The sequence below is a fragment of the Gorilla gorilla genome, chromosome 1 (genome assembly GCF_029281585.2).
Source record: "Gorilla gorilla gorilla isolate KB3781 chromosome 1, NHGRI_mGorGor1-v2.1_pri, whole genome shotgun sequence".
Classification (NCBI taxonomy): domain Eukaryota; kingdom Metazoa; phylum Chordata; class Mammalia; order Primates; family Hominidae; genus Gorilla; species Gorilla gorilla.
This window is the reverse complement of record NC_073224.2, coordinates 102,948,174-102,973,473: the sequence shown is the minus strand read 5'-3', so window position 1 is coordinate 102,973,473 and position 25,300 is coordinate 102,948,174. Positions and strand designations below refer to the sequence as shown.

The 25,300-nt window shown below is 42.4% G+C and overlaps 1 protein-coding gene and 1 pseudogene across 9 annotated transcripts in view; both read right to left on the bottom strand.

The window, feature by feature from the left end:
- GATAD2B (GATA zinc finger domain containing 2B) overlaps nucleotides 1–25,300 on the bottom strand; it is a 115,682-nt gene that overhangs the window by 32,422 nt on the left and 57,960 nt on the right. The gene's annotated exons all lie outside the window — the stretch shown is intronic.
- LOC129526299 (perilipin-2-like) lies at nucleotides 6,252–20,218 on the bottom strand (annotated as a pseudogene).

Sequence of the window (25,300 nt, the reverse complement as noted above, 5' to 3'; positions counted from 1 at the left end):
GTGAATTTTCTCTTTACTGAAATGTGAGGATGAAAAGCAGTATATAAGAAGGCAGAGGCTGGATACAGTGGCTCACGCCTGTAATCCTAACACTTTGGGAGGCCGAGGATGGCAGATCACTTGAGGCCGGGAGTTCGAGACCAGCCTGGCCAGCATGGCAAAAGCTTGTCTCTACTAAAAATACAAAAATTGCCGGGTGTGGTGGTGCATGCCTGTAATCCCAGCTACTCAGGTGGCTGAGGCATGAGAATCACTTGAACCTGGGAGGCAGAGGTTGCAGTGAACTGAGATCAGGTCACTTCACTCCAGCCTGGGTGACAGAACGAGACCCTGTCTCAAAAAAAAAAAAAAAAAGAAAGTTTAAGGAAGAGAGTAGTTGTGTCAAACAACTATAGCAGAAAAAGAAAAATGTCCAACTTTAAACTTGCTGTTGGACTCCTATAAGAAACAAGAATGCCAAATGAAATAGCTCTACATTCATGCTTGTAAAGTTTCTGACAACATTAAACCAAAACCTGGATTTGCAGCAAAGACTTAAGAGGATCCTGAGAGGCAGACAGAGGATAGGGGAATGAAGAGGGCGAACAAAATAAATTAACATATACAGGAGTACCTGGTCTTCACAAGGCAATGTACAAGGCCCTTTATATTTGTTCTTTGTTCTTCCATCACATCAGAGAACAGAAAAATCTAAATTGTTAGCTAGGTTGGAAAACCTCTAATTCTCAAAAATGATGAAAGTGAAGCCTATAGTTATATAATGTAACTTAAAAGTTTAAAGTAGCAATAGTCTAAAAGATCATAAGATGGTTATGTTACTTATGAAAAGTTATCAGTATTTATAATGAAGGAGACAACAGTCCTTACAAAACAATAGTATTTAACACATAAAAAGTAAGTTTAAAAAACTGTTTTGAAGGCTGGGTGCAGTGGCTCACACCTGTAATCCCAGCATTTTGGGAGGCCAAAGCAGGCAGATCACTTGAGGTTAGGAGTTTGAAACCAGCCTGACTAACATGGTGAGACCCCGTCTCTACTAAAAACACAAAAAATTAGCTGGGCTGGTGGCAGGTGCGTGCCTGTAATCCCAGCTGGTTGGGAGGCTGAGGCAGGAGAATCACTTGAACCTGGGAGGCAGAGGTTGCAGTGAGCTGAGATCATGCCATTGCACCCTAGACCTGGCGACAAAGCGAGATTCTGTCTCAAACAAAAAGCTGTTTTGGTTTAAAAATCCTAAGTAGAAATGAAAATACTTTCTTTTTTTTCTTTTCTTTTTTTTTTTTGAGACAGAGTCTCACTCTTGTTGCCCAGGCTGGAGTGCAATGGCACGATCTTGTCTCACTGCTACCTCCGCCTCCCGGGTTCAAGCAATTCTCCTGCCTCAGCCTCCCGAGTAGCTGGGATTACAGGCACCTGCCATCACGCCCGGCTAATTTTTTGTATTTTTAGTAGAGACGGGGTTTCACCATGTTGTCCAGGCTGGTCTTGAACTCCTGACCTCAGGTGATCCACCTGCCTCGGCCTCCCAAAGTGCTGGGGTTACAGGCATGAGCCACTGCGCCCTGCTGAAAATACTTATTTTTTTTTTAGGTGGAGTTTTGCTCTTGTTGCCCAGGCTGGAGTGCAATGGCGCGATCTCAGCTCACCGCAACCTCCGCCTCCTGGGTTCAAGCAATTCTCCTGCCTCAGCCTCCCGAGTAGCTAGGATTACAGGCATGCGCCACCACGCCTGGCTAATTTTGTATTTTTAGTAGAGACAGGGTTTCTCTGTGTTGGTGAAGCTGGTCTCGAACTCCCGACCTCAGGTGATCCACCCGCCTCAGCCTCCCAAAGTGCTGGGACTACAGGCGTGAGCCACTGTGCCCAGCCGAAAATACATTCTTAAAAAAATACTTTCATAAGTTCTAATTTATCTTTTTAAAATCTAAAAACTGTGAAGTCAATATTAATAAGCAGAAAATTTTCATTTTTATGTTTCCACTATTTTTTCTGATTTGTCTCAAATGGTCACAGAGAATTTTACTGTGCACACTAAAGAGATTGTTCTTATTATAAAATATTTCAAAGATGGAGATAGGCCAGGCACGGTGGCTCACGCCTGTAATCCCAGCACTCTGGGAGGCCGAGGAGGGCGGATCATGAGGTCAGGCAATCAAGACCATCCTGGCTAACACGGTGAAACCCCGTCTCTACTAAAAATAGAAAAAGTTAGCTGGGCGTGGTGGCATGTGCCTGTAGTCTGAGGTACTCAGGAAGCTGAGGCAGGAGAATGGCGTGAACCCAGGAGGCCGAGGTTGCAGTGAACCGAGACCAGGCCACTGCACTCCAGCCTGGGTGACAGAGGAAGACTCCGTCTCAAAAAAAAAGAAAAAAAAAGATGGAGATAAAGAAGATCTCATGTACCCTTTATCTAGTTTCCCCCAATGGTAACATCTTGCAAAACTATAGTACCATATCACCAGCAGGATATCAACATTGATACAATAAGCAGATCTTCAGATTTCCCATTTTATTAGTATTCATTTGTATGTACTTAGTTCTACACAATTTTGTCACATTTGTAAGTTCATGTATCCATCATCACAGTTAAGAAACAGCACCGTTCCATCACCTCAAGGAGCCCTCGTGTTAACTGTTTTATAACAACATCTACCCTATCCCCTCCCATCTCCTGCCACATTCATTCCTAACTCCTAGAAGCCACTAATCTGTTCTCCATTTCTAAAATGTTGGCTTTTCAAACTATTATAAAGTTGGAATCATAGAGTATTTAACTTTTAGGACTGGCCTTTTTCACTTAGGATAATTTCGTTGAGATTCATCGAAGTGGCTGCAAGTACCAACAGTTTATTCCTTTTTATTGCTGAGTAGTATTCCATGGTATGGATGTACCATGGTTTATTTACTCACTGAAGGACATCTGAGTTGTTTTCAGTTTTTGGCTATTAGGAATAAAGCTGCTATGAACATTCATGGGAAAGTTTTTGTAGAAAAGTTTTCATTTATCTGGGATAAATGCCCAAGTGTGCAACTGCTGAGTCATATGGTAAGTGAATGTTTGGTTTTATAAGAAACTGCCAATCTGTTTTCCAGAGTAGCTATACCATCATATATTCCCAGATGCAATGTATGAGAAATCCAGGTTTTTCACACCCTCACCAGCATTTGGTGGTGTCATTTTTATTACTGTTATTTAATAGATGGGGTCTCACTATGTTACCCAGGCTGGAGTGCAGTGGTTATTCATAGGCACCATCTTAACAATCTGCAGCCTCAAATTCCTGGCCTCATTCCATCCTCCTACCTCAGCCACTAGAGGAGAAGCGACTTGAAATGTGTGCCACTGCACCTGGCTGGTGTCATTATTTCTTACTTAAGCCATTTGGATAGGTGTGTGGTAATATTTCGTTGTGGTTTCAATTTTCATTTCCCTAATGGCTAATGATGTTCTTTTTACATGTTTATTTGCCATCTGTAATTCTCTTCTATGAAACTTCTGTTCATGTCTTTTGCTCATTTCCTAACCGAGCTCTTTGCTGTTCCTTTTTACTGTTGAGTTTTGAGAGTTCTTTATGTATTTTAGATACTAGTTGTTAGTCATCTATGTGGTCTCCTATTTCTAGTGAGACAAAACATTAGATAAATCTGAAGCACTGTGTAACTTCACTCTCAACCCTTTCTCGCCCTCTCTCCTCCTTCAGATGTTGTTTCCATTCTCATAAATATTAAATAAGTTTATTGCATATACATGTAATCATTAATAATATATAGCATAGTTTGTATATTTTTAGAAATTATCACTTCTGTACTATTCTTCATTTTTCTTTCCAATATTGTTTTTGCTTTTGTTTTTTAAAATTTCATGTATGTATGTATGTATGTATGTATGAGATGGAGTTTCACTCGTTGCCCAGGCTGGAGTGCAATGGCACGATCTCAGCTCACTGCAGCCTCCGCCTCCCGGGTTCAAGCAATTCTCCTACCTCAACCTCTGGAGTAGCTGGGATTACAGGCGCCTACCACCACTCCTGGCTAATTTTTTTGTATTTTTAGTAGAGACAGGGTTTCACCATGTTGGTCAAGATGGTCTTAAACTCCTGACCTCAGGTGATCCGCCCGCCTCAGCCTCCCAAAGTGCTGGGATTACAGGCGTGAGCCACCTCGCCCAGCCTTATTATTTTTTTTTTTTTTTGAGACAGAGTCTCGCTGTCGCCCAGGCTGGAGTGCAGTGGACCATGTCGGCTCACTGCAACCTCCGCTTCCTGGGCTCAAGTGATCCTCCCACCTCAGCCTCCCAAGTAGCTAGGATTATAGGCTCACGCTGCCATGCCAGGCTAATTTTTGCCACTGTGCCTGGCTTTTTTTTTTTTTTAAGAGACAGTATCTCACTCTGTTGCCCAGGCTGGAATGCAGTGGTGTGATCATGTCTCACTGTAACCTTGACCTCCTGGGCTCAAGCAATCCTCCCACCTCAGCCTCCCAAGCAGCTAGGACTACAGGTGCACACCACCACACCTGGCTAATATATGGGGTCTCACTATGTTACCCAGGCTGGAGTGCAGTGGCTATTCACAGGCACCATCTTAGCAATCTGCAGCCTCAAATTCCTGGCCTCACTGCATCCTCCTACCTCAGCCACTAGAGGAGAAGCGACATTTACAAAAAAAAGTTATTTGTAAAGATGGGGTTTTGTTATGTTGCCCAGGTTAGTCTTGAACTCCTGGCCTCACACGATCCTCCTGCCTTGGCTTCCCAAAGCACCAGGATTACAGGTATGAGGCACCATGCCCAGCCTTCAATTTTTTTATATTTAAAATTTGTCCAAGTAACTGCATAAAGCTCTACTTCATTTGCTTTAACTGCTGTGTAGAATCCCACAGCAGGAATATACAATTAGTTATCCATTCTCCACCTCAACATTTAGGGATCAATTTGTTGATGTTAAAACCAATGCTGCAATTTCCACTTCTGGTCAAGATGATTCAACAGAGACCAGAGATTTACCCTCTCACCTAAAAGAACCACCACCACCAAAAAAAAAAAAAAAAAAAACCCAAACAAAAACCATAAAAACAAGGGTTTTGAAAACAATGGACAACAATGGACAAACATCAGGCAACAATGGACAGTGACCCCAGAGTGACAAGAAGCAAATGAAGTGAGCTCTACAACTGGCCTGGCTTATTGCCTTAAGAGAGTTTCCAGGACATGATGCAGGAGGGGAGGGAGATTGAGGCACAGCCTGAGAAACTCCTGAGTTGAAGAGATGGAGCAGAGAATATAATGAGATAATGGCAGCCAGATTTCAAAGGACAGAGTATCACAGCAGAGAAAGCTGCACAGAAAGTCTCAGAAGCCCAGAGATCTGCAAAATGATCCCCTCAAATACTGAGGAGATCAGAGTGCTGATCAGCACATGTAACTGAGGAAACTATCCAAGACTGGGGGAAAAAAAAACATATGAAAGGAATGGAGCAAGCACTACCCAGAACTCACATGGGGCCAGGAATAGCGCCTGTTCTTAGTAGCCAGATTAGAAAAACTCAATTTATGGGGTATCGGGTAGAGTGCACAGGAAAGTCCTACCTTAGCACTAGGGAATTTTTAGCCCTAAGCTAAGTACTGCTTAGTTTAAGTACTGGCCTAACAAATTATAAAAAAAAAAAAAAAAAGCAAAGTTGACAAATACAATAACTGAATTGCAAATCAACCCTCAAGATTTATAGGAATAAAAATAATCCAGCACCCAAAAATATAAAATTCACAATATCTGGAATTTGATTAAAGATTAACAGGCTTGCAAACAGGCAAGAAAACATGACCCATAATGAGAAGAATAATCAATCAGAAGAAATCTATTTACCCAGAACTAATTCTGTTAGAATTAAAATGACTTTAAAACAGATATTAATATTGTAACTGCATTCCATATTTTCAAAAAGTTACGCAGAGAAATGGAAGATGTACAAAAAAGACTCAAATCAAACTTCTAGAGATGAAAACCAGTGTCTGAGATGAAAACTACAATGGATATAACAATAGTGTGGTACTGGCATAAAGACAGATATGTGATCAATGGAAAAAAACTCAGAAATACACCCTAATATTTACGGTCAATTGATTTTTCAACAAGGGTGCCAAGACAGTCAATGAGAATTGCTCAAGCACAGGAGGGTGAGGCTGCAGTGAGCCTGATCAAGCTACTGAACTCCTGCCTGGACAACAGAGCCAGACGCTGTATCAGTAAAAAAAAAAAAAAAAAGTTCCAGCCTATGCAAAATAGTGATAGCCTGTCTCTACCATTAATTTAAAACATTAGGCTGGGCGTGGTGGTGGCTCACACCTGTAATCCCAGCACTTTGGGAGGCTGAGATGGGTGGATCCCATGAGCTCAGGAGTTCAAGACCAGCCTGGGCAACATGACAAAACCCCACATTTATAAAATATAAAAAATTAGCCAGGTGTGGTAGTGCACGCCTACAGTTCCAGCTACTTTGGCGGGGGGCTGCAAGGGGGGGTGAGGTGGGAGGACTGCTTGAGCCTGGGAGGTTGAGGCTGCAGTGAGCAATTGCACCACTGCACTCAAGCCTGGGTGACAGAGCAAGACTCTATCTCAAAAAAATAAATAAATAAATAAATAAAAATTACCAGGCATGGTGGCATGCGTCCACAGTTCCAGCTACTCAGGAAGCTGAGGTGGAAGGATTGTTTAAGCTCTGGTGTTTGAGACTGCAGTTTACCATGATTGCACCATTGTACTCCACTGGATAACAAAGCAAGACACTATCTCTATAAACCATCCCCCACCCCGCCCCAAAACTGTTCCCATAATAACTTTTTTGCCTTAAACTTTGTCTTATATTAGTATGGTGACATTAACTTTCTGGTTAATATTTACCTACAACATTTTTTTCGTTGTTAACTTCAATTTCTACACCTTTATGTTTTCGACAGTATTTATCTGAATTTGTTTTTCCATTAAACCATTTCTAAAAAACTGACTAGTTTACACTTCTCATGATCACTAATATATTTAGTTTTATTTCTACCATCTTATGTTCTATTTACCTTGCTTGTTCTGTGCTTCCTTCTTGCTATGTTTGTTTTGAGACAGTCTCACTCTGTCACCCAGGCTGGGGTGCAGTGGCGTGAACCTGGCTCACTGCAACCTCTGCCTCCGAGGTTCAAGTGATTCTTCTGCCTCAGCCTCCAAAGTAGCTGGGATTACAGGTGTGTGCCACCAGTGCCCAGCTAATCTTTTTGTATTTTTTTTGTAGAGATGGGGTTTCACCATATTGGCCACGCTGGACTCGAACTCCTGGCCTCAAGTGATCCGCCCATCTCAGCCTCCTAAAGTGCTAGGATTACAGGCATTAGCCACCGTGTCCAACCCCTTCTTGTTCTTTGCGTTTTTTTGTTTTTTTTTTTTTGAGACAGAGTCTCACTCTGTCGCCCAGGCTGGAATGCAGTCGCGCGATCTCAGCTCACTGCAATCTCCGCCTCCTGGGTTCAAGCAATTCTCTGCCTCAGCCTCCCGAGTAGCTGGGATTACAGGCATCCACCACCACTCCTGGCTAATTTTTGTATTTTTAGTAGAGACAGGGTTTCACCATGTTGGCCAGGCTGGTCTCGAACTTCTGACCTCGTGATCCACCTGCTGCGGCCTCCCCAAGTGCTGGGATTACAGGCGTGAGCCACCGCACCTGGCCCTTCTTGCTCTTTTATGCCTTCTATTAAATTCTTATTTTTTATTTCAGTCCTATCTCATTTTTAGTTCCAACGATATTAGTCATGATTAGTGTGTTACATACAGTCAAAGCTATTTTATTTTATTTTGATGGAGTATTGCTCTGTCACCCAGGTTGGAGTGCAATGGCACAATCTCCTGGCTCACTGCAACCTCTGCTTCCTGGTTTTAAGTGATTCTGGTGCCTCAGCCTCCCAAATAACTGAGCCTACAGACGTGCACCACCACGCCTGGCTAGTTTTTGTATTTTTAGTGGAGACAGGGTTTCGCCATGTTGGCCCGGCTGGTCTTGAACTCCCGGCCTCAAGTGATCCGCCTGCCTCAGCCTCCCAAAGTGCTGGGATTACAGGTCTGACCTACTGTGCCTGGCCTGGAACTTCTATTTTTAATGTCAGTATTTTTGCAACATTGTACTTAATTATTGTATTTAGTCCCTGACCTCTGAATGCTTACAGCTGAGAAACTAGACACACTTCTGTAGATAAGTAAAAAAGACCACATCTTTTTGAGATGGAGTCTCCCTCTATCACCCAGCCTGAAGCGCACTGGTAAAATCATAGCTTACTGCAGCCTCACTCCTGAACTCAAGTGATCCTCCTCTTTAGGCCTCCCAAAGCACTGAGATTACAGGCATGAATCACTGAGCCCGGCCTAATTTTCATTCCTTCACAGTAATCTATTTGGCTGCTTTCATAAGATCTTTGTCTTTAGTGTTATTCTTTCAGGATTCACTATTTTTTTTTTCCTTGAAGATTCATATACTTAGAAATTCTGTGAAATTTTCTGCTATTATCTCTTTGAATGTTGCTACTCTCCATTTTCTCTACCCTTCCCTAGAACTCCTATGAGATATATCTTGGACCATCTCATTCTGCTCTCCATGTCTCATCTCTTTTTTTCATATTTTCCATTTTTAATATATCTATGCTGCATTCTGTGTAATTTCTATTGTTCCTAATTTTCAACTGTGTTGGATATACTGTTTAACTTATATAACGAGTTAATTTGACTGATCTGCTCCAAAGCAGATCAACTTTAGATGCATATTAGAATCATCTGAGTAACTGTAAAACAAACAAACATACTGATACCATGGTCCAATTCCCAAAGATTTGATTTAATCAGTCTGCCATTGAACTCATGCAGCTATCCTTTAATAAATTCCCCAGTTAGTTCTATTATTTAGCCAGTGTTGAGAATCATCCCCTCACCATACCAACTTGGTATAGTATTTCTTACACCTTAGAAAATTTTTCCCATGACTTCCTGTCGTATTCCAGTCACTGCCCCATGTCCCTGAACCCTTCTACAGCAAAATTCCTCAAGAGTTACCTATACTCATTGTCTCTTTCTTCTGGCTTAAAACCACTTCAGTTCAGGTTTTATTCCCTCAATATAAAGAGATTACTTTTTCCAGGTCACTAATTACCTTCATGTTGCCAAGTCCAATAATTATTTACCAATCCTTATTTGAACTTTCAGCAGCATTTTATCAACTCAATCTTCCTTCCTTCTTGAACTGCTTTCTTCACTTGGCTTTTGGGACTTCACATCTCTGGGTCTTATTCTACACTCATGATCCTTTATTCTTAGTCTTCACTAGTTTCTATTCATCTTTCTACCTTCTAACTGTAAAAATGAAGTGTTCCCATGGTTTTAAATAGCATTTATATACTAATTCTCAAATTGATATTCCTAGCTGTCATTCTCCTCCGAAACTCTCTTCATATAGTCAATTGCCTAACATCTCCATTTGGGTGTTGTTTTAGTCCATTTTGCATGGTGGCTAACGCCTGTACTTCAAGCACTTTGGGAGGCCGAGGCGGGTGCATCATGAGGTCAGGAGTTCAAGAACAGCCTGGCCAAGATGGTGAATCCCCGTCCCTACTAAAAATACAAAAAAATTAGCCAGGTGTGGTGGTGGGTGCCTGTAATCCCAGCTACTCAGAAGGCTGAGGCAGAGAACTGCTTGAACCCGGGAGGCAGAGGTTGCAGTGAGCCAATATCGCGCCACTGCACTCTGGCCTGGGCAACAGCGAGACTCATCTCAAAACAAAGCAAAAAAACAAACAAAAACCCACCACAGACTGGGTAATTTATATAGGGGTATGTGGGTGTGTGTGTTCTGTTTTGTTTTATTTAGAGATGGAGTCTCTCCATGTTGCCAAACTCCTTGAGCTCAAATGATCCTCCCACCTCAGCATCCCAGGTAGCTGGGGCTATGGGTGTATGTCACCGTACCCAGCTTTGGGCACTTTATAATGACCAGAAGTTTATTGGCTATTTATTGGCACACAGTTCCAGAAGTTGGGAAGCCTAACATCAAGGTACTGGCATGTGGTGAAGACCTTCTTGCCGTCTAATAACATAGCAGATGGCAAAGAGAGGGTGCCCTTTTATAACAACATTAATCCCACCCATGAGGGTAAAGCCCTAACAACTTAATCACTTCTTAAAGGTCCCACTTCTTAATATTATTACAACGTCAATTAAATTTCAACATAAATTTTGGAGGGACAAACATTCAAAAGATAGCAGATATCTAACAGGCATTTTATAATCTTATGTCCAAAATTGTTTCTTCCCCTACTGTTACACATCTTAGCAAATGACACCACTATTCAAACCAAACACTTGGAGTCATTCTTAGTTCCTCTTTCTCATACCCACACGCATTCTATCTGTAAACTCTATCAGCATTACCTTCCAAATATATTTTAAATTTGACCCTGTTTTCTTTTTTTGAGACAGTTTCACTCTTTCACCCAGGCTGCAGTACAGTGGCGTGATCTTGGCTCACTGCAACCCCCGCCTTCCAGTTTCAAGCGATTCTCCTGCCTCAGCCTCCTGAGTAGCTGGGATTACAGACATGTGCCACCTCACCCAGCTAACGTTTTGTATTTTTAGCAGAGGCGAGATCTCACCATGTTGGCCAGGCTGGTCTTGAACTCCTGACCTCAGGTGATCCGCCTGGCATGGCCTCCCAAAGTGCTGGGATTACAGGCATGAGCTACCATGCCTGGCTGTATTTAATCCTTTTAAATGCACTTATTCTATGGTCTATAGTCAATGAACTGGAGATCTAGTCCTGAGAGGTAGTGTATCTGTGACTCTTATTCATGGTAAATGAGCTGTTTTCTTATTTTTTGTCACTTTTGATTATGAGCCTTGTCACAATCAAGTGGGTTATTCAGTGGGATTTTATCTGTTAGAATCCTGTGTGGCTTAAATTGTGGATCTGTTCCTCCAGAGTAGCTTTACATATGCTTCTGCTGGTTACCCCAAGGGTATTATACAGGGTCCTGAATAATTTTTTTATATTCATTTCCCAGTTTGGGGATCTCAGACCAAGCTGGTGATAATAATTTAAACCCACACAAATAAGCCCATACTTAATTATTTTTCCTTTTTAGGACAGAGTCTCACTCTGTCGCCCAGGCTGCAATGCAGTGGCACAAACTTGGCTCACTGCAGCCTTTGCCTCCCGGGTTCAAGTGATCCTCCTGCCTCAGCCTCCTGAGTAGCTAAGATTACAGGTATCCGCCACCATACCCAGCTAATTTTTGTATTCTCAGTAGAGACCAGATATCACTATGTTGGCGAGGGTGGTCTCGAACTCCTGACCTCAAGTGATCCGCCCACATCAGCCTCCCAAAATGCTGGGATTACAGGTGTGAGCCACTGCGCTCAGCCTAATAAGCCCATACTTAATTTTTAAAAAATTGTTTGTTGGCCAGGTGCGGTGGCTCACACCTGTAATCCCAGCACTTTGGGAGGCCTACGCAGGCGGACTGCTTGCGGTCAAGGAGTTTGAGACCAGCCTGGCCAACATAGTGAAACTTCGTCTCTACTAAATAAACAAAAATTAGCCAGGCGTGGTGGTGTGCGCCTATAATCCCAGCTACTCAGGAGGCTGCGGCAGGAGAATCGCTTGAACCTAGGAGGCGGAGGTTGCAGTGAGCCGGGAACACGCCACTACACTACAGCCTGGGTGACAGAGCAAGACTCCACCTCAAAAAAAAAATTTTTTTTTATTGTGGTAAAAACACTTAACACAAGATCCACCCTCTTAACAAATTTTCAAGTGTACAATACATTAATGTTGACTATAGGTACAGTGTTGTATGGCAGATCTCTAGAGCTTTTTCCTGTTTGACATTAATTTTACATACATTGTTTAGCAACTCCCCAATTTCTCCTCCCCCTCAGCCTTTGGCAACCACCATTTGACTCTGTCAACCTATGAATCTGACTAGATACCTCACATAAGTAGACTCACATAGTTATTTATCTTTCTGTGACTATTATTTCCCTTAGCATAATGTCCTCAAGCTTCATCCATGTTGTCACATGTGAGAGTGCTAATGTCTCTTTGGGGTCCTGATTTTATTTTGGATAAATATCTAGAAGCATGATTGCTAGACCATCTGGTAGTTCTATATTTAATATGTCAAGGAACCTCCATACTGTTTTCCATAGTGGCCGCTTGTACCATTTTGCATTCCCACCAACAGTGTGCAAGGGTTCCAATTTCTTCACTCCCTTGCCAATTAAAAAAAATAGCCATCTTGACATTGACAGGAGTGAAGTGATGATATTTCATTGTGGTTTTGATGTGTACTTCTCTGATGATTAGCAATGTTGAGCAATTTTTCATATACTTGGCCACTTTTATGTCTTCTTTGGAGAATGTCTATTCAGGTCCTTTGTCCATTTTTTTTTTAATCTTACAGTGAATTATACTGAATTCAAAGGTAGTATTCCTATTTGAGAAATAAAAAACTAAAATCAAGTTGTACAAGCAATCATCATGAGATAAATCAGTAAAGAGGCCTGCTCAGATCATACCAGAGCAGACACCAGTTTCTACCCCAGCCCGCATGAAGATGTTTTTATTCAACAAAAACAGTAACAGAGGGTAACACAATGGCCACAGAATGAGAACATAAGTGCACTTGAATTTTTTGTGAGTTCTGGCTAGGCTCTAAGAAGCCTAGCATTCTTTTCTTACCAGGTGAACAGAAATCATCTGCTAAAGCCAGAAACTTTAAAGCTCTTAATCCAGCTGGAAATAACTATAATTGAGGGCCTTTTTACTAGCTACTTGCTTCCCAATTTAGGGTTGCCTAGCAGGGTTAATTTCAACATAACAAAAGGTGTTAACTGGCTGGCCACATCATGCACTGGTGACAGGGGCAAGTTTAATGAGTTTTGTGCTCAGATCGCTGGGCCTCCTGGCTGCTCTTGTCCATCTCTGAACTTTGGTCCTAAGCATTCTGAGACTCAGTCAGCTGAGGGTGAAAGGGACCTACCAACCAGTTGAGGGGCATGTTGTTAACAAGAAATCCATCAAGTCATCTAAAGATTCCTTCATTTTCTGCAGCTGCCCCTTGCTAGAAGTGAGGAGGCTGTCAGACACTTCCTTAAAGGAGGCAGCATTGCAGAACACTGAGTAGATGTCGCCTGCCATCACCCTCATATGCTTGGCCTGACCTTGGATGTTCTGTGGTAATCATGGATGTTGGACAGAAGGCTGTGGCATGTGGTCTGGAGCTGCTAAGTCAGGTTGCAGGCAATAGCAAGAGTACGTGACTTGATGTGCTCTGCACAGTGGGATTCATCAGTATCATCGTATCCAATATTCCTTTTCCACTCCACCCATGAGAGCTAGAGCTTATCCTGAGCATCCTGAATTTTCTGACTGGCACTATGCACACTCTTCCTGGCAAATTCAATCAAGTGAACGAAGAACGGAGCTGAGAAATGGTCTCTTGGCTTTTTTGCTTAGCTTCTTTAACCCTGCTGAGAGCCTGCTCATAGAAAGTGAAGCTTGGTAGACAGGGAGTGAAGCTTGGTAGACAGGGATCCCAGTCTAACATAACAACTTGGCTTCTGAACCATATCATATCCTTCAACTTTTTTTGCTTCTTTTTCTAGTTCTTCCCCAGTGAGAGGGAGGTACTGTCCTACCAAGAGCTCTGATTTGGTGAGCGCATTTTCTAAGCCACTGCTCACGAGCTGCATTATCTGACTTCCTAAGCTTGTGTTAATGCTGCCACTGACACAGACTTGGGTCTTCTCCACAGTGCCAGTCACTACCCCTTTTCTTGTCCATCAACCCTGTGATGAATCCTTGGCCCCAGTCACAGTAGTCATCACAGCATCTTTTGCCCCAGTCACAGCACCTTTGGCATTGGCAACAACCTGAGTTGATGGCTGATTCAGAATAGGCAGTCTCTCCTCAATCCTGTCTAGCCCCTTACAGGCACGGATATTGGCAACTGCAATTTGCAGCTCTAGCTTCTGGATGATGGGCAGAGCACACTGGTCATGGCCACCGAGGTGATGGTCTTCACACCCTTCCCTGCCATCTCACACACAGACTTCAAGTAGGACACTGGTCCTTTGTAGTGACATGGGCTGAGGACATGGGGTCATATGTGGAGCTCATCAAGGGCAGGTTGACCACCTGAGTCACCACACTCGGTTGTGGATCAACTGCAACAGATGCCATTTTTCTTCCTGGAGAAATAAATTGACGGACGGCAGCGAAGCGCCTATTTTTTAATATACATATATTTTTTGCTACTGAGTTGTATGAGTTCCTTATGTATGTTGGAGATTAACCCCTTATCAAATATATGGTTCACAAACATTTCCTCACATTTTGTAGATTGCCTTTCCATTCTGCTGTTTGCTGTGCAGAAGCTTTTTAGGTTGATGCAGTTCCACTTGCTTTTGTTGCCTGTGTTTTTGATGTCATATCCACGAAATCATTGCCAAGACCAATGTCATAATGCTTTTTCTCTGTTTTCTTCTTATGAGTTTTATAGTTTCAGGTCTTATGTTTAACTCTTTAATCCATTTTGGGTTGATTTTTGTGTACAGTACAAGATAATTTCATTATTTTGCTGTGGATATCCACTTTTCCCAACAACATTTGTTGGAGGGACTATCCTTGCCCTATTGATCCTTTCCTTATTGTATATTCTTGAGTCCAAACATAAATTTTCAGGAGACATTCCCATCTACCCCCAGCCAGAGCCCAAGCTGAGACACAGAAGTTTCCTTGTTTCCTCAAACTAGTAGATGGAATTTTCTGTGGCCCCTTCCTTTCTCTTGAGTATGAACCTTCAAGGCTCCCTGCTTTATATAGAGATTTGCATTTCTAACTCTGTTCCATACAGGCCTAAGGCTCATGGACATTAAAACGAAGCCTTTAGGCCAGGCACGGTGGCTCACACCGGTAATCCCAGCACTTTGGGAGGCCGAAACGGGCGGATCGTGAGGTCAGGAGATCGAGACCGTCCTGGCTAACATGGTGAAACCCCGTCTCTACTAAAAATACAAAAAAATTAGCTGGGCTTGGTGGTGGGCACCTGTAGTCCCAGCTACTCGGGAGGCTGAGGGAGGAGAATGGTGTGAACCTGGGAGGTGGAGCTTGCAGTGAGCCGAGATCTTGCCACTGCACTCCAGCCTGGGCGACAGAGCAAGACTCCGTCTCAAAAAACAAACAAACAAACAAAAACCAAGCCTTTCAGTAACTGAGACTAGGCAAAGCACCCAGAAATACGACAGCATTGAGTCACATGCATACTGCTCATTTTCAGTTCCTCTTTCATTTGCAGTCCCTGAGAATTTTCCTTAATTCTTTCAGGCTCAACTAGCTATACATTTTTAAAAGTTTGTTTAAAAATTAAAAAATAGTTGTTACATTTCATCCAGCATTACTAGGTGTTTTGTAATGAAATAGCAGAAGTGTTTTAGGTTATATAGTCTATTATACTGCCATTATAAAATATGCTGGTCTGGAAATTTAACATTTATTTTCATAAGAACTAGTTCAGTTCATATAAACAAAATAACTCCACAGACGACTAATTGCAAAAGGAAAAACACATCTTAACAATGGAACAATCTTGCTGTTACCTTACCGTAGGGATCAAACTTTTCACTGCAGGCATTGAGACAATTAACATGGAAACAATCTGACAAATCTACAATGTGGAACATATTTCAAATCAATGAGCATGGTCTCTTCAAAAAAGATGATATTAAAAAAAAAGAGGTGGTGATACAGACTGTTCTAGGTTAAGAGAGACTTACAGACATAATCAAATATAATGTATAATCTTTGATTGAATCTTGGTTTAAACACAGCTACAAAAGATACTATGGGGAACTGGGTAAATTTTCAAATGGACTAAGTATTAAATAATATTAGGGAATTATTATTAATCTTGTTGGTTATAATGGTATTGTGGTTGAATAGGAGATTGTCCGTATTTTTTTGAAACGTAACTGTAGCATTAGCTTTTTTTTTTTTTTTTTTTTTTTTTTTTTTTTTTTGAGACAGAGTCTTGCTCTGTTGCCCAGACTGGAGTGCAAGATGTCAGCTCACTGTAACTTCTGCCTCCTGGGTTCAAGTGATTCTCTCACCTCAGCCTCCCGAGTAGCTGGGATTACAGACAGGTGTCCCCACGCCCGGCTAATTTTTGTATTTTTAGTAGAGACAGGGTTTTCCTACGTTGGCCAGGCAGGTCTCAAACTCCTGACCTCTAGTGATCCACCCACCTTCCCTCTCCCAAAGTGCTGGGATTACAGGCGTGAGCCCAGCCTACTATTAGTTTTCTATGGCTGCTATAATAAATTACCACAAATTTAGTGGCTTAAACACAATACAAATTGTATTACCTTTCACTCAGAAAGTCATTAAGTCTAAAATGGGTCTCATTAGGCTAAATTCAAGGTATGGGTATGGCTCCTACTTATTTTATATATTTTTTTTTACACAGGGTCTGGCTCTGTCACCTGGGCTGGAATACAGTGGCATGATCTCGGTTCACTGCAACCTCTGCCTCCTGCAGCTCAAGCGATTCTCCCACCTCAGCCTCTGGGACTGGGAGTAGCTGGGACTACAGGTGCGCATCACCACGCCCAGCTAATTTTTGTATTTTTTGTAAAGATGGGTTTTTGCCATGTTGCCCAGGCTGGTCTCGAATTCCTGGCCTCAACTGATTCATCTGCCTTGGCCTCCCAAAGTGCTGGGATTACAGGCATGAGTCACCGCGCCCAGTCAGCTCCTACATTTCTTCTGGAGTCTCTAGAGGAAAATCCATTGTCCTGCTGTTCCCTGCTACAGACAATCTACTCTGCTGGGTTCATGGCCACTTTCTTCATCTTCAAGTATCAGGCCTACTCCTCTGACTGCCAACTCTCTGACACTCTTCTGCCTCCTTTAGGACCCTTATGATTATATTGGCCCACCTGGATAATCTAGAATAATTTCCACATTTTAAGGTCAACTGATTAGCAACCTTAATTCCATCTGCCATCTTAATTCTCTGTTGCCATGAAACAGAACATATTCACAGGTTATGGGGGCTGGAGTATAAACATCTTGGGAGAAGGGGCATTATTTTGCCTACCACAGCAATCTTAAGTATTTAGAGGTGAAAGTCTAAAACTTACTTTGAAGTGGTTTAGAAAAAATGTTTATGCTATATATCAACAGCATATTGATATGTGCCAAGCAAATATGGCAAAATATTCACTGCTGAACAAGATGGTAGTTACACAGCTGTTGCTCGTACTACTCTATTTTTCTATATGCTTAAATATTTTCAATTTAAAATTTAAAAACTAAAAACATTTAAAACTTTAAGATTAAAAAAATTAAAACAAATAAGCTGAACACAATGGATTCCTTTTTCTAAAAATGTCTACTGAGCACGGTAGCACACACCTGTAATCCCAGCACTTTGGGAAACTGAGGTGGAAGGATCACTTGAGGCCAAGAGTTCAAGATCTGGGCAACATAGCGAGACCCCCATCTCTAATAAATAAACCAACTAACCAAAAAAAAGAAAGAAAGAAAAAAGAATGCCTTTAACTTGACCACTCAGAACTGGAAAGTAATGTGGCAGAACATGGACAGTCCATGACATTTAATTGAGCAGTATGAAATGCAAGTAGCCTAGCCCTCCAGATACTATGGATATGGTTACTTGTTGGCTTGTAAGGGATTAAATTCCTTTTTGCATGCAGATGACAGGGTTTCATCTGAAGACTGAAATGATTCTTTATGTTAATCATCACAGCCCTATTTGCCTTGGGGAAAAAACGTATCAGATAAGAAACCTGGACTACTATGTCTTCCTTTTGTATGTAAAAAGGAATAAACAGTATGCTTTATAATTCCTTATAAAGCATAACTTAAATATACATATGCATATGCATATATATATATAAAAATTGGCCGGGCGCAGTGGCTCACACCCGCAATGCCCAGCACTTTAGGAGGCCAAGGCGGGCAGATCACCTGAGGTCAGGAGTTTGAGACCAGCCTGGCCAACATAGTGAAACCCTGTCTCCACTAAAAATACAAAATTTAGCTGGGTGTGGTGGTGCGCACTTGTAGTCCCAGCTACTCGGGAGGCTGAGGCAGGAAAATCGCTTGAACCTAGGAGGCGGAGGTTGCAGTGAGCCAAGATCACGCCACTGCACTCTAGCCTGGGCGACAGGGGGAGACTCTCAAATGTGTGTGTGTGTAATTATAACTTGCCTTTGATATAGTGTCCCTTCATAGAAAACGGATGCCCTTTTCTACTGTAGGCACTAATTAAATTAGTGGCATCTGATAAACTTTTCACATTGATAAAATATGTAAAACTTAGTCACTATATTCACTATAGTCCCCTTATCAAGTCAGAAAGTGGGAGGTAAAAAAGGAGAGAGAGATGTCTCTGGAATGGTCCTGGAACATGAGTCCTTAAGATATTTATAATCAAGAAGCGCTGAAATCATCATCCATTCTTACATGTGAAGAGCTCCTTTGTAGTTTGCCTTCTGCCACAGGAGACATCAATCAGCCAGAGGTCCAAGACCTGTTCACCCCTACGTAATGTTTTTTAAAACTCTGAATTAGATAATCCAACAAGACAGAAAGAAGGCTGAAAGCAATAAGAATTTCCATCTCATTGAAGAGGTCAGTGAAGATTCTTTCGAAATCATTCAATTTTGAAGCACCTACCTAGTATTGTAAGAAATACAAATAATTTGACAGTGAATTCAAGGATAATATAGTAACTGGAGAAATCTGGAGATGCAATTGCTCTCAAATAGAGAAGAGGCCCAGTAACAAGAATGTTAAAATGTGGCTGACTTCAAGAATAGGATCAAGGTCTCAAACTAGATAGTTCTGAATTCTTCCCCCTTCCTATAAGGTTGTTCTTTCTTCTGCCTGGTGAGTTATGGGAGAGTGACGGGATATCCTTCCTTCCAATCTAACTTATTTCTCTTCTTATAGTCCATATTTATAATAAAGACATCATCATTCCCTTTATTGAGTTAAAAATCCAGAAATCAGGCTGGGGGCATGGTGGCTCACATCTGTAATCCCAGCACTTTGGGAGGCCAAGGTGGGCAAGAGTTCAAGATCAGCCTGGGCAACATGGCAAAACCCCATGTCTACAAAAAAACACGAGTTCAAGACCAGCCTAGGCAACATGGCAAAGCCCCATCTCTACAAAAAATACAAAAATTAGCCCAGGATGGTGGCGTGCACCTGCGGTCCCAGCTACCCAAGAGGCTGAGGTGGGAGGATCGCTTGAGCTCAGGAGGTCAAGGCTGCAGTGAGCCGAGATCATGCCACTGCATTCCAGCCTGGGGAACAGAGCAAGACCATGTCTCATACACAAACAAAGCCCCGGCTACTCGGGAGGCTGAGACGTGAGCATCACTTGGGTCTATGTAAAGGCTGAAGTGAGCCATGACTGTATCACTACACTCCAGCCTAGGTGACAAGGCAAGACCCTATCTCCAAAAAAGAAAAAAGAAAGAAACAATCAAATTGCATATGTATGTGGGTATATATGTATGTTATGTATTTGTAAGTATCATTTAAAAAATTAGACATGAAAAGGGGTCAGAGAGTGGTATTAGGGTAGGGGAAGAGACTATTCTTAAAAGTATGGTCAGGAAAGTCCTGTCAGAAAAAATAACATTTGAGCAAGTCCTGAATTAAGGGCAGAAGTGAACTGTGCAAATATCTGGGAGAGGAGGTAACAAGTAGAGGTCACAGCAAGGATGTTGCTTGAGACAGGATAGCATTTAGCCTGTGCAAGCAACAGTAAAAACGTACAGATGAAGTGCTAAATCCAAGACGGAGGGTGGTACTTTAAGACTATATAGGGTGCAGTGGCTCCCAGCATTTTGGGAGGCCGAGATATGTAGGATGATTGAGCTCAGGAGTCCAAAACCAGCCTGGGCAACATAGCAAGATTCCATTTCCACTAAAAATACAAATAGAAATCAGGCAGGTGTGGTGGAGTGTGCCTGTTGTTCCAGCTACTCAGGAGGCTGGGGTGGGAGGATTGCTTGAGCCTGGGGGATCTAGTCTGTAGTGAGCCATGATTCCACCACTGCACTCCAGCCTGGGTGGCTGCAAGACTTCATCTCAAAAAAAAAAAAAAAAAAAAGACCATGCAAGGCGAGGCGAGGTGGCTCATGCCTATAACCCTGGCACTTTGGGAGACCAAGGTGGGTGGATCACCTGAGGTCAGGAGTTCGAGACCAGCCTGGCCAACACGGTGAAACCCTGTCTCTACTAAAAATACAAAAATTAGCCAGGTGTAGTAGCACGAGCCTGTAATCCCAGCTGCTCGGGAGGCTGAGACAGGAGAATCGCTTGAACCCAGGAGGTGGAGGCTGCAGTGAGCTGAGACTGCACCACTCCACTCCAGCCTGGGTAACAGAGTGAGACTCCATCTCAAAAAAAAAATTATAAAAAAAAAAAAAGACCATAGACATTACTTTTATGAATAGAGTAATAATATGTCCTAGTTTGTACAGAACATGTCCCAGTTTATTCTTTCATGATGATTAACAATGTTACTTTCACCTTTAATAGCGTCCTAGTTTGGAGGGTAAATTATATGGTCATCCCTATCTCCATTCCTCCAGGCAATTTTTCCTTTCTTTGTGCTGTCAAGGAATTTTCTTTTCTTTTTTTTTTTTCCTTTTTTTTTTTTTTTTTGAGACAGAGCCTTGCTCTGTTGCCCAGACTGGAGTGCACTGGTGCGATCTCAGCTCACTGGAACCTCTGCCCCAGGTTCAAGCGATTCTCCTGCCTCAGCCTCCCAAGTAGCTGGGATTACAGGTGTGGCCACCATGCCCAGCTAATTTTTGTATTTTCAGTAGAGACAAGGTTCCACCACGTTGGCCAGACTGGTCTCGAACTCCTGACCTCAAGTAATCCACCTGCCTTGGCCTCCCAAAGTGCTGGGATTACAGGTGTGAGCCACTTGCACTCAGCCTGTCAAGGAATTTTGGAAACATGTCATTTTCTGTGTCTTATTACTGAATTACTTGTCCATTTCCCTTAGAAAACTGTGAGCACCCAGAAGTCAGGAATGGTATGTAGTTAAACTATTTTCTTTCCTTTTTCTTCCAAAAGACAGGGCCTCACTCTGTCACCTAGGCTGGAGTGCAGTGGTGCAATCAAAACTTCCTGTAACCTTGAACTCCTAGGGTTAGGCAATCCTCCCACCTTAGCTTCCCGAAGAGCTAGGACTACAGGTGTGTGCCACCTCAACCAGCTAACTTTAAAATTTTTTGCAGAGATTGGGTCTTGCTATGTTGCCCAGGCTGGTCTCAAACTCCCAGCTTCAGGTGATCCTCCCACCTTGGCCTCCCAAAACATTAAGATTCCAGGCACGACTCACTGCCTCTGGTAGTTAAAATTCATTTTCTTATCTACTTAAAAAAATTTTTTTTTAAGAGACAGGGTCTCTTTCTGTCACCCAGGCTGGAGTGCCGTGGCACAATCATAGTTCACTGCAATCTCCAACTCCTGGACTCAAGTGATCCTCTGGCCTCAGCCTCCCAAGTAGCTGGTACTACAGGTGCATGCTACCACACATGGCTAATTTTTGGTAGAGACAGGTCTTGCTATGTTGCTGAGGCTGCTCTTGAACTCCTGACCTTAAGTGATCCTCCCATCGTGGCCTCCAAGTCATAAACCATGGGGCCCAGCCCATTTTCTTAACTTTTTCACCTAACCAGTATATAACAGGCACTCAAAACATTTCTTGATGAATGAACTGGCTTTAAAGGTCTCTGTCTCCTGCAAACATACTCTAAAAAAAGGAGCTAGGCAGAGGAGAGAAGTGTGTGGAGTTACTTCAGGCAGCAAACTTCAAGCTGAGAGGAAGCTGGAAAAAAGGGTAACCTAAGATTAACAGAAACGGATCCATATACAAGGAGTCTCAGAACTTTAACTGAGAAGGACGCCTGCCTCCAAATTGCTTCTAATCCATTAAAAATATATATATTATAACCTTCAAGAAGTTATCAGAAAAGTAAAAATAGGCCCAGGTTGGTGGCTCATGCCTGTAACCCTAGCACTCTGGAAGGCCAATGCAGGAGGCTCACTTAAGGCTAGGAGTTCAAGACCAGCCTGGGCAACATAGTGAGCCACTGTGCCTCCCACCCCGGGCCATCTCTTTATTTTAAAAATCAGAAATATATACATAAAAAAAGAGGAAAAAAAGGTTCTCAGACATTTCAAAGAAACATCATTAAGTTATATATTTAAAAAATACAGCCGGACATAGTGGCTCATGCCTGTAATCTCAACACTTTGGGATTGATGGGAGGATCACGAGGTTAGGAGTTCGAGACTAGCCTGGCCAATATGGTGAAACTCCATCTCTACTAAAAAAAAAAAAAAAAAAAAAAAAAAAAAAAATTAGCCGGGCGTGGTGGTGCACGCCTGTAGTCCCAGCTACTTGGAGGTCGAGGCAGAAGAATTGCTTGAACCCAGGAGGCAGAGGTTTCAGTGAGCTGAGATCACGCCACTGCACTCCAGCCTGGGCAACAGAGCGAGACTCCATTTCAAAAAATAAATAAATAAATAAATAAATAAATATATATATATATACACACACATATATATATATGCATATTACTAAAGTTTACAGAAGGACTGCACAAGTCTAGGAAAATTTTTAGGAAACAGAAACTTAATTCTGCATACTGCAACCTTGTGGCTAATATATATGTGAATAATAAGCTCCCTGCCATGTATCTCTATATACCTAGTTGCTAAAAGAGTTCCTGCTCAAGAAATGTGAAGAATATAACTTACATTAGTTTTTCAGTTTACAACGTATTTTACATACATTATATCCTTTTTTTTTTTTTTAAGACTGAGTCTTGCTCTGTCACCCAGGATGGAGTGCAGCGGCGTGATCTCAGCTCACTGCAAACTCCACCTCCCAGGTTCAAGCAATTCTCCTGCCTCAGCCTTCTGAGTACCTGACATTACAGGCTCATGCCGTCACACCCAGCTAATTTTTTTATTTTTAGTAGAGACGGGGTTTCACCATGTCGGCCAGACTGGTCTCGAACTTCTGACCTCAGGTGATCCGCCCGCCTCAACCTCCCAAAGTGCCAGGATTACAGGCATGAGCCATCACTCCCAGCCTTTACATACATTATATCTTATGTGATCCTCATAACATCCCTATAAAGATGAGCAAAGCAGTAAAATTGTCTCAATTTTATGGACAAAAAAATCAGTCTTCTTGGGGCTTGTAGAAGAAACTAGCTTCCAGCTTGCCAGTTTCCACACACAATCATTTTCATTTTTTGAAGAGCAATGTTACTCAAAGTGTGGGCCACTGACCACTGCAGTTCCATGAACTGCAAAAAGATAAGCACAGAAATTGAGAGTATTTAGAAAAAGCGTTAATTTGCCACTGTGCCTGGCCAATCTCTACTTTTTTTTATTTCTTTTTTTTTGAAACGGAGTTTTGCTCTTGTTGCCCAGGCTGGAGTGCAATGGTGCAATCTCAGCTCACCACAACCTCCACCTCCCGGGTTCAAGCAATTCTCCTGCCTTAGCCTCCCAAGTAGCTGGGATTACAGGCATGCGCCACCATACCCGGCTAATTCTGTATTTTTAGTAGAGACAGGGTTTCTTCATGTTGGTCAGGCTGATCTCAAACTCCCGACCTCAGGTGATCTGCCCACCTCGGCCTCCCAAAGTGCTGGGATTATAGGCATGAGGCACTGCGCCTGGCATACTTTTTTTAAGAGAAAAAAATAAATTAAAATGCAGCTTCCCAGGCCCTATTTCATGGCATTAAATTTATTTGGGTGGGGCTAAGGAATTGGCATTTTTACTACTCTCTCCTGGTTATTACTAGGCACTGTAAGAATGACTGCTCCAAACTTTCACAAAGAAAAACAGGAAAGTGGCCGAGCACGGTGGCTCACGCCTGTGACCCCAACACTTTGGGAGGCCAAGGCGGGTGGATCACCTGAGGTCAGGAGTTCAAGACCAGCCTGGCAAAATGGTGAAACCCTGTCTCTACTAAAAATGCAAAATTCTAAAAATACAAAAATTAGCTGGGCGTGGTGGTGCATGCCTGTAATCCAAGCTAATTGGGAGGCTGAGGCAGGAGAATCACTTGAACCCGGGAGGTGGAGGTTGCAGTGAGCCAAGATCGCACCAATGCACTCCAGCCTAGGTGACGACAGTGAACCTCCATCGCAAAAGAAAGAAAGAAGAAAAAAAAAACAAAACAGGAAAGTAAGCAATCTAAGTACATAATTAAATAAAGGAATAGGAGTTAGCTATATTTTTCCAACCTTCTCCAGTACTCATCTATAAAAATTCTGTTTTTCTTTTTTTTTTCCAAGACAGAGTCTCGCTCTGTCTTCAGGCTGGAGTGCAGCTGCGCGATCTTGGCTCAGTGCAACCTCCGCCTCCCAAGTTCAAGCAATTCTCCTGCCTCAGCCTCCTGAGTAGCTGGGACTACAGGCACGTGCCACAATGCCTGGGTAATTTTTTTGTATTTTTAGTAGAGACAAGGTTTCACCACGTTGGCCAGGATGGTCTTGATCTCTTGACCTTGTGATCCACCCGCCTCGATCTCCCAAAGTGCTGGGATTACAGGTTATGAGCCACCACGCCCAGCCTAAAAATCCTGTTTTTCTTCATGCAAAGTAGAACGGATGTAGGCTTTCCTTAGGAATATTTTTTATATGAAAGAAAAACAAAAAATTCTTTTTATCCTTTATACCATGGAAGTAATAATAATAGGCACTAGGGGAGCAGAGTTTTGAACAGAGATCCTTCACAATGCTCTGAAAAGCATGATCTCAAATTTGTACACACACACATACTTGAGAGCCTCTTCTTCCCAGACAAAACATGTTGTAAGTGATACATTCATCACACAAGTCTGAGGACAGTTGGGGCAAAGTGCACTCCAAAAGGAAGACAAGTAACAAGGTATGTATTGGGGGCTTGGTGAGAGGGGATACAGGAGAAGGATTAACATCTGAATGAATGCTGATTATCAGAATGGTGAGAGCTAAGAACCAAAAAAACAGTATTTAGGTTCACATGTGTAATTTCAGCACTTTGGGAGGTGGAGGCGGGAGGAGAGCCTAAGCTCAGGAATGCTAGACCAACCTGGGCAATATAGGGAGACCTTGTCTCTACAAAAAATTTAAAAATTAGCTGAGTACAATGGCGCATGC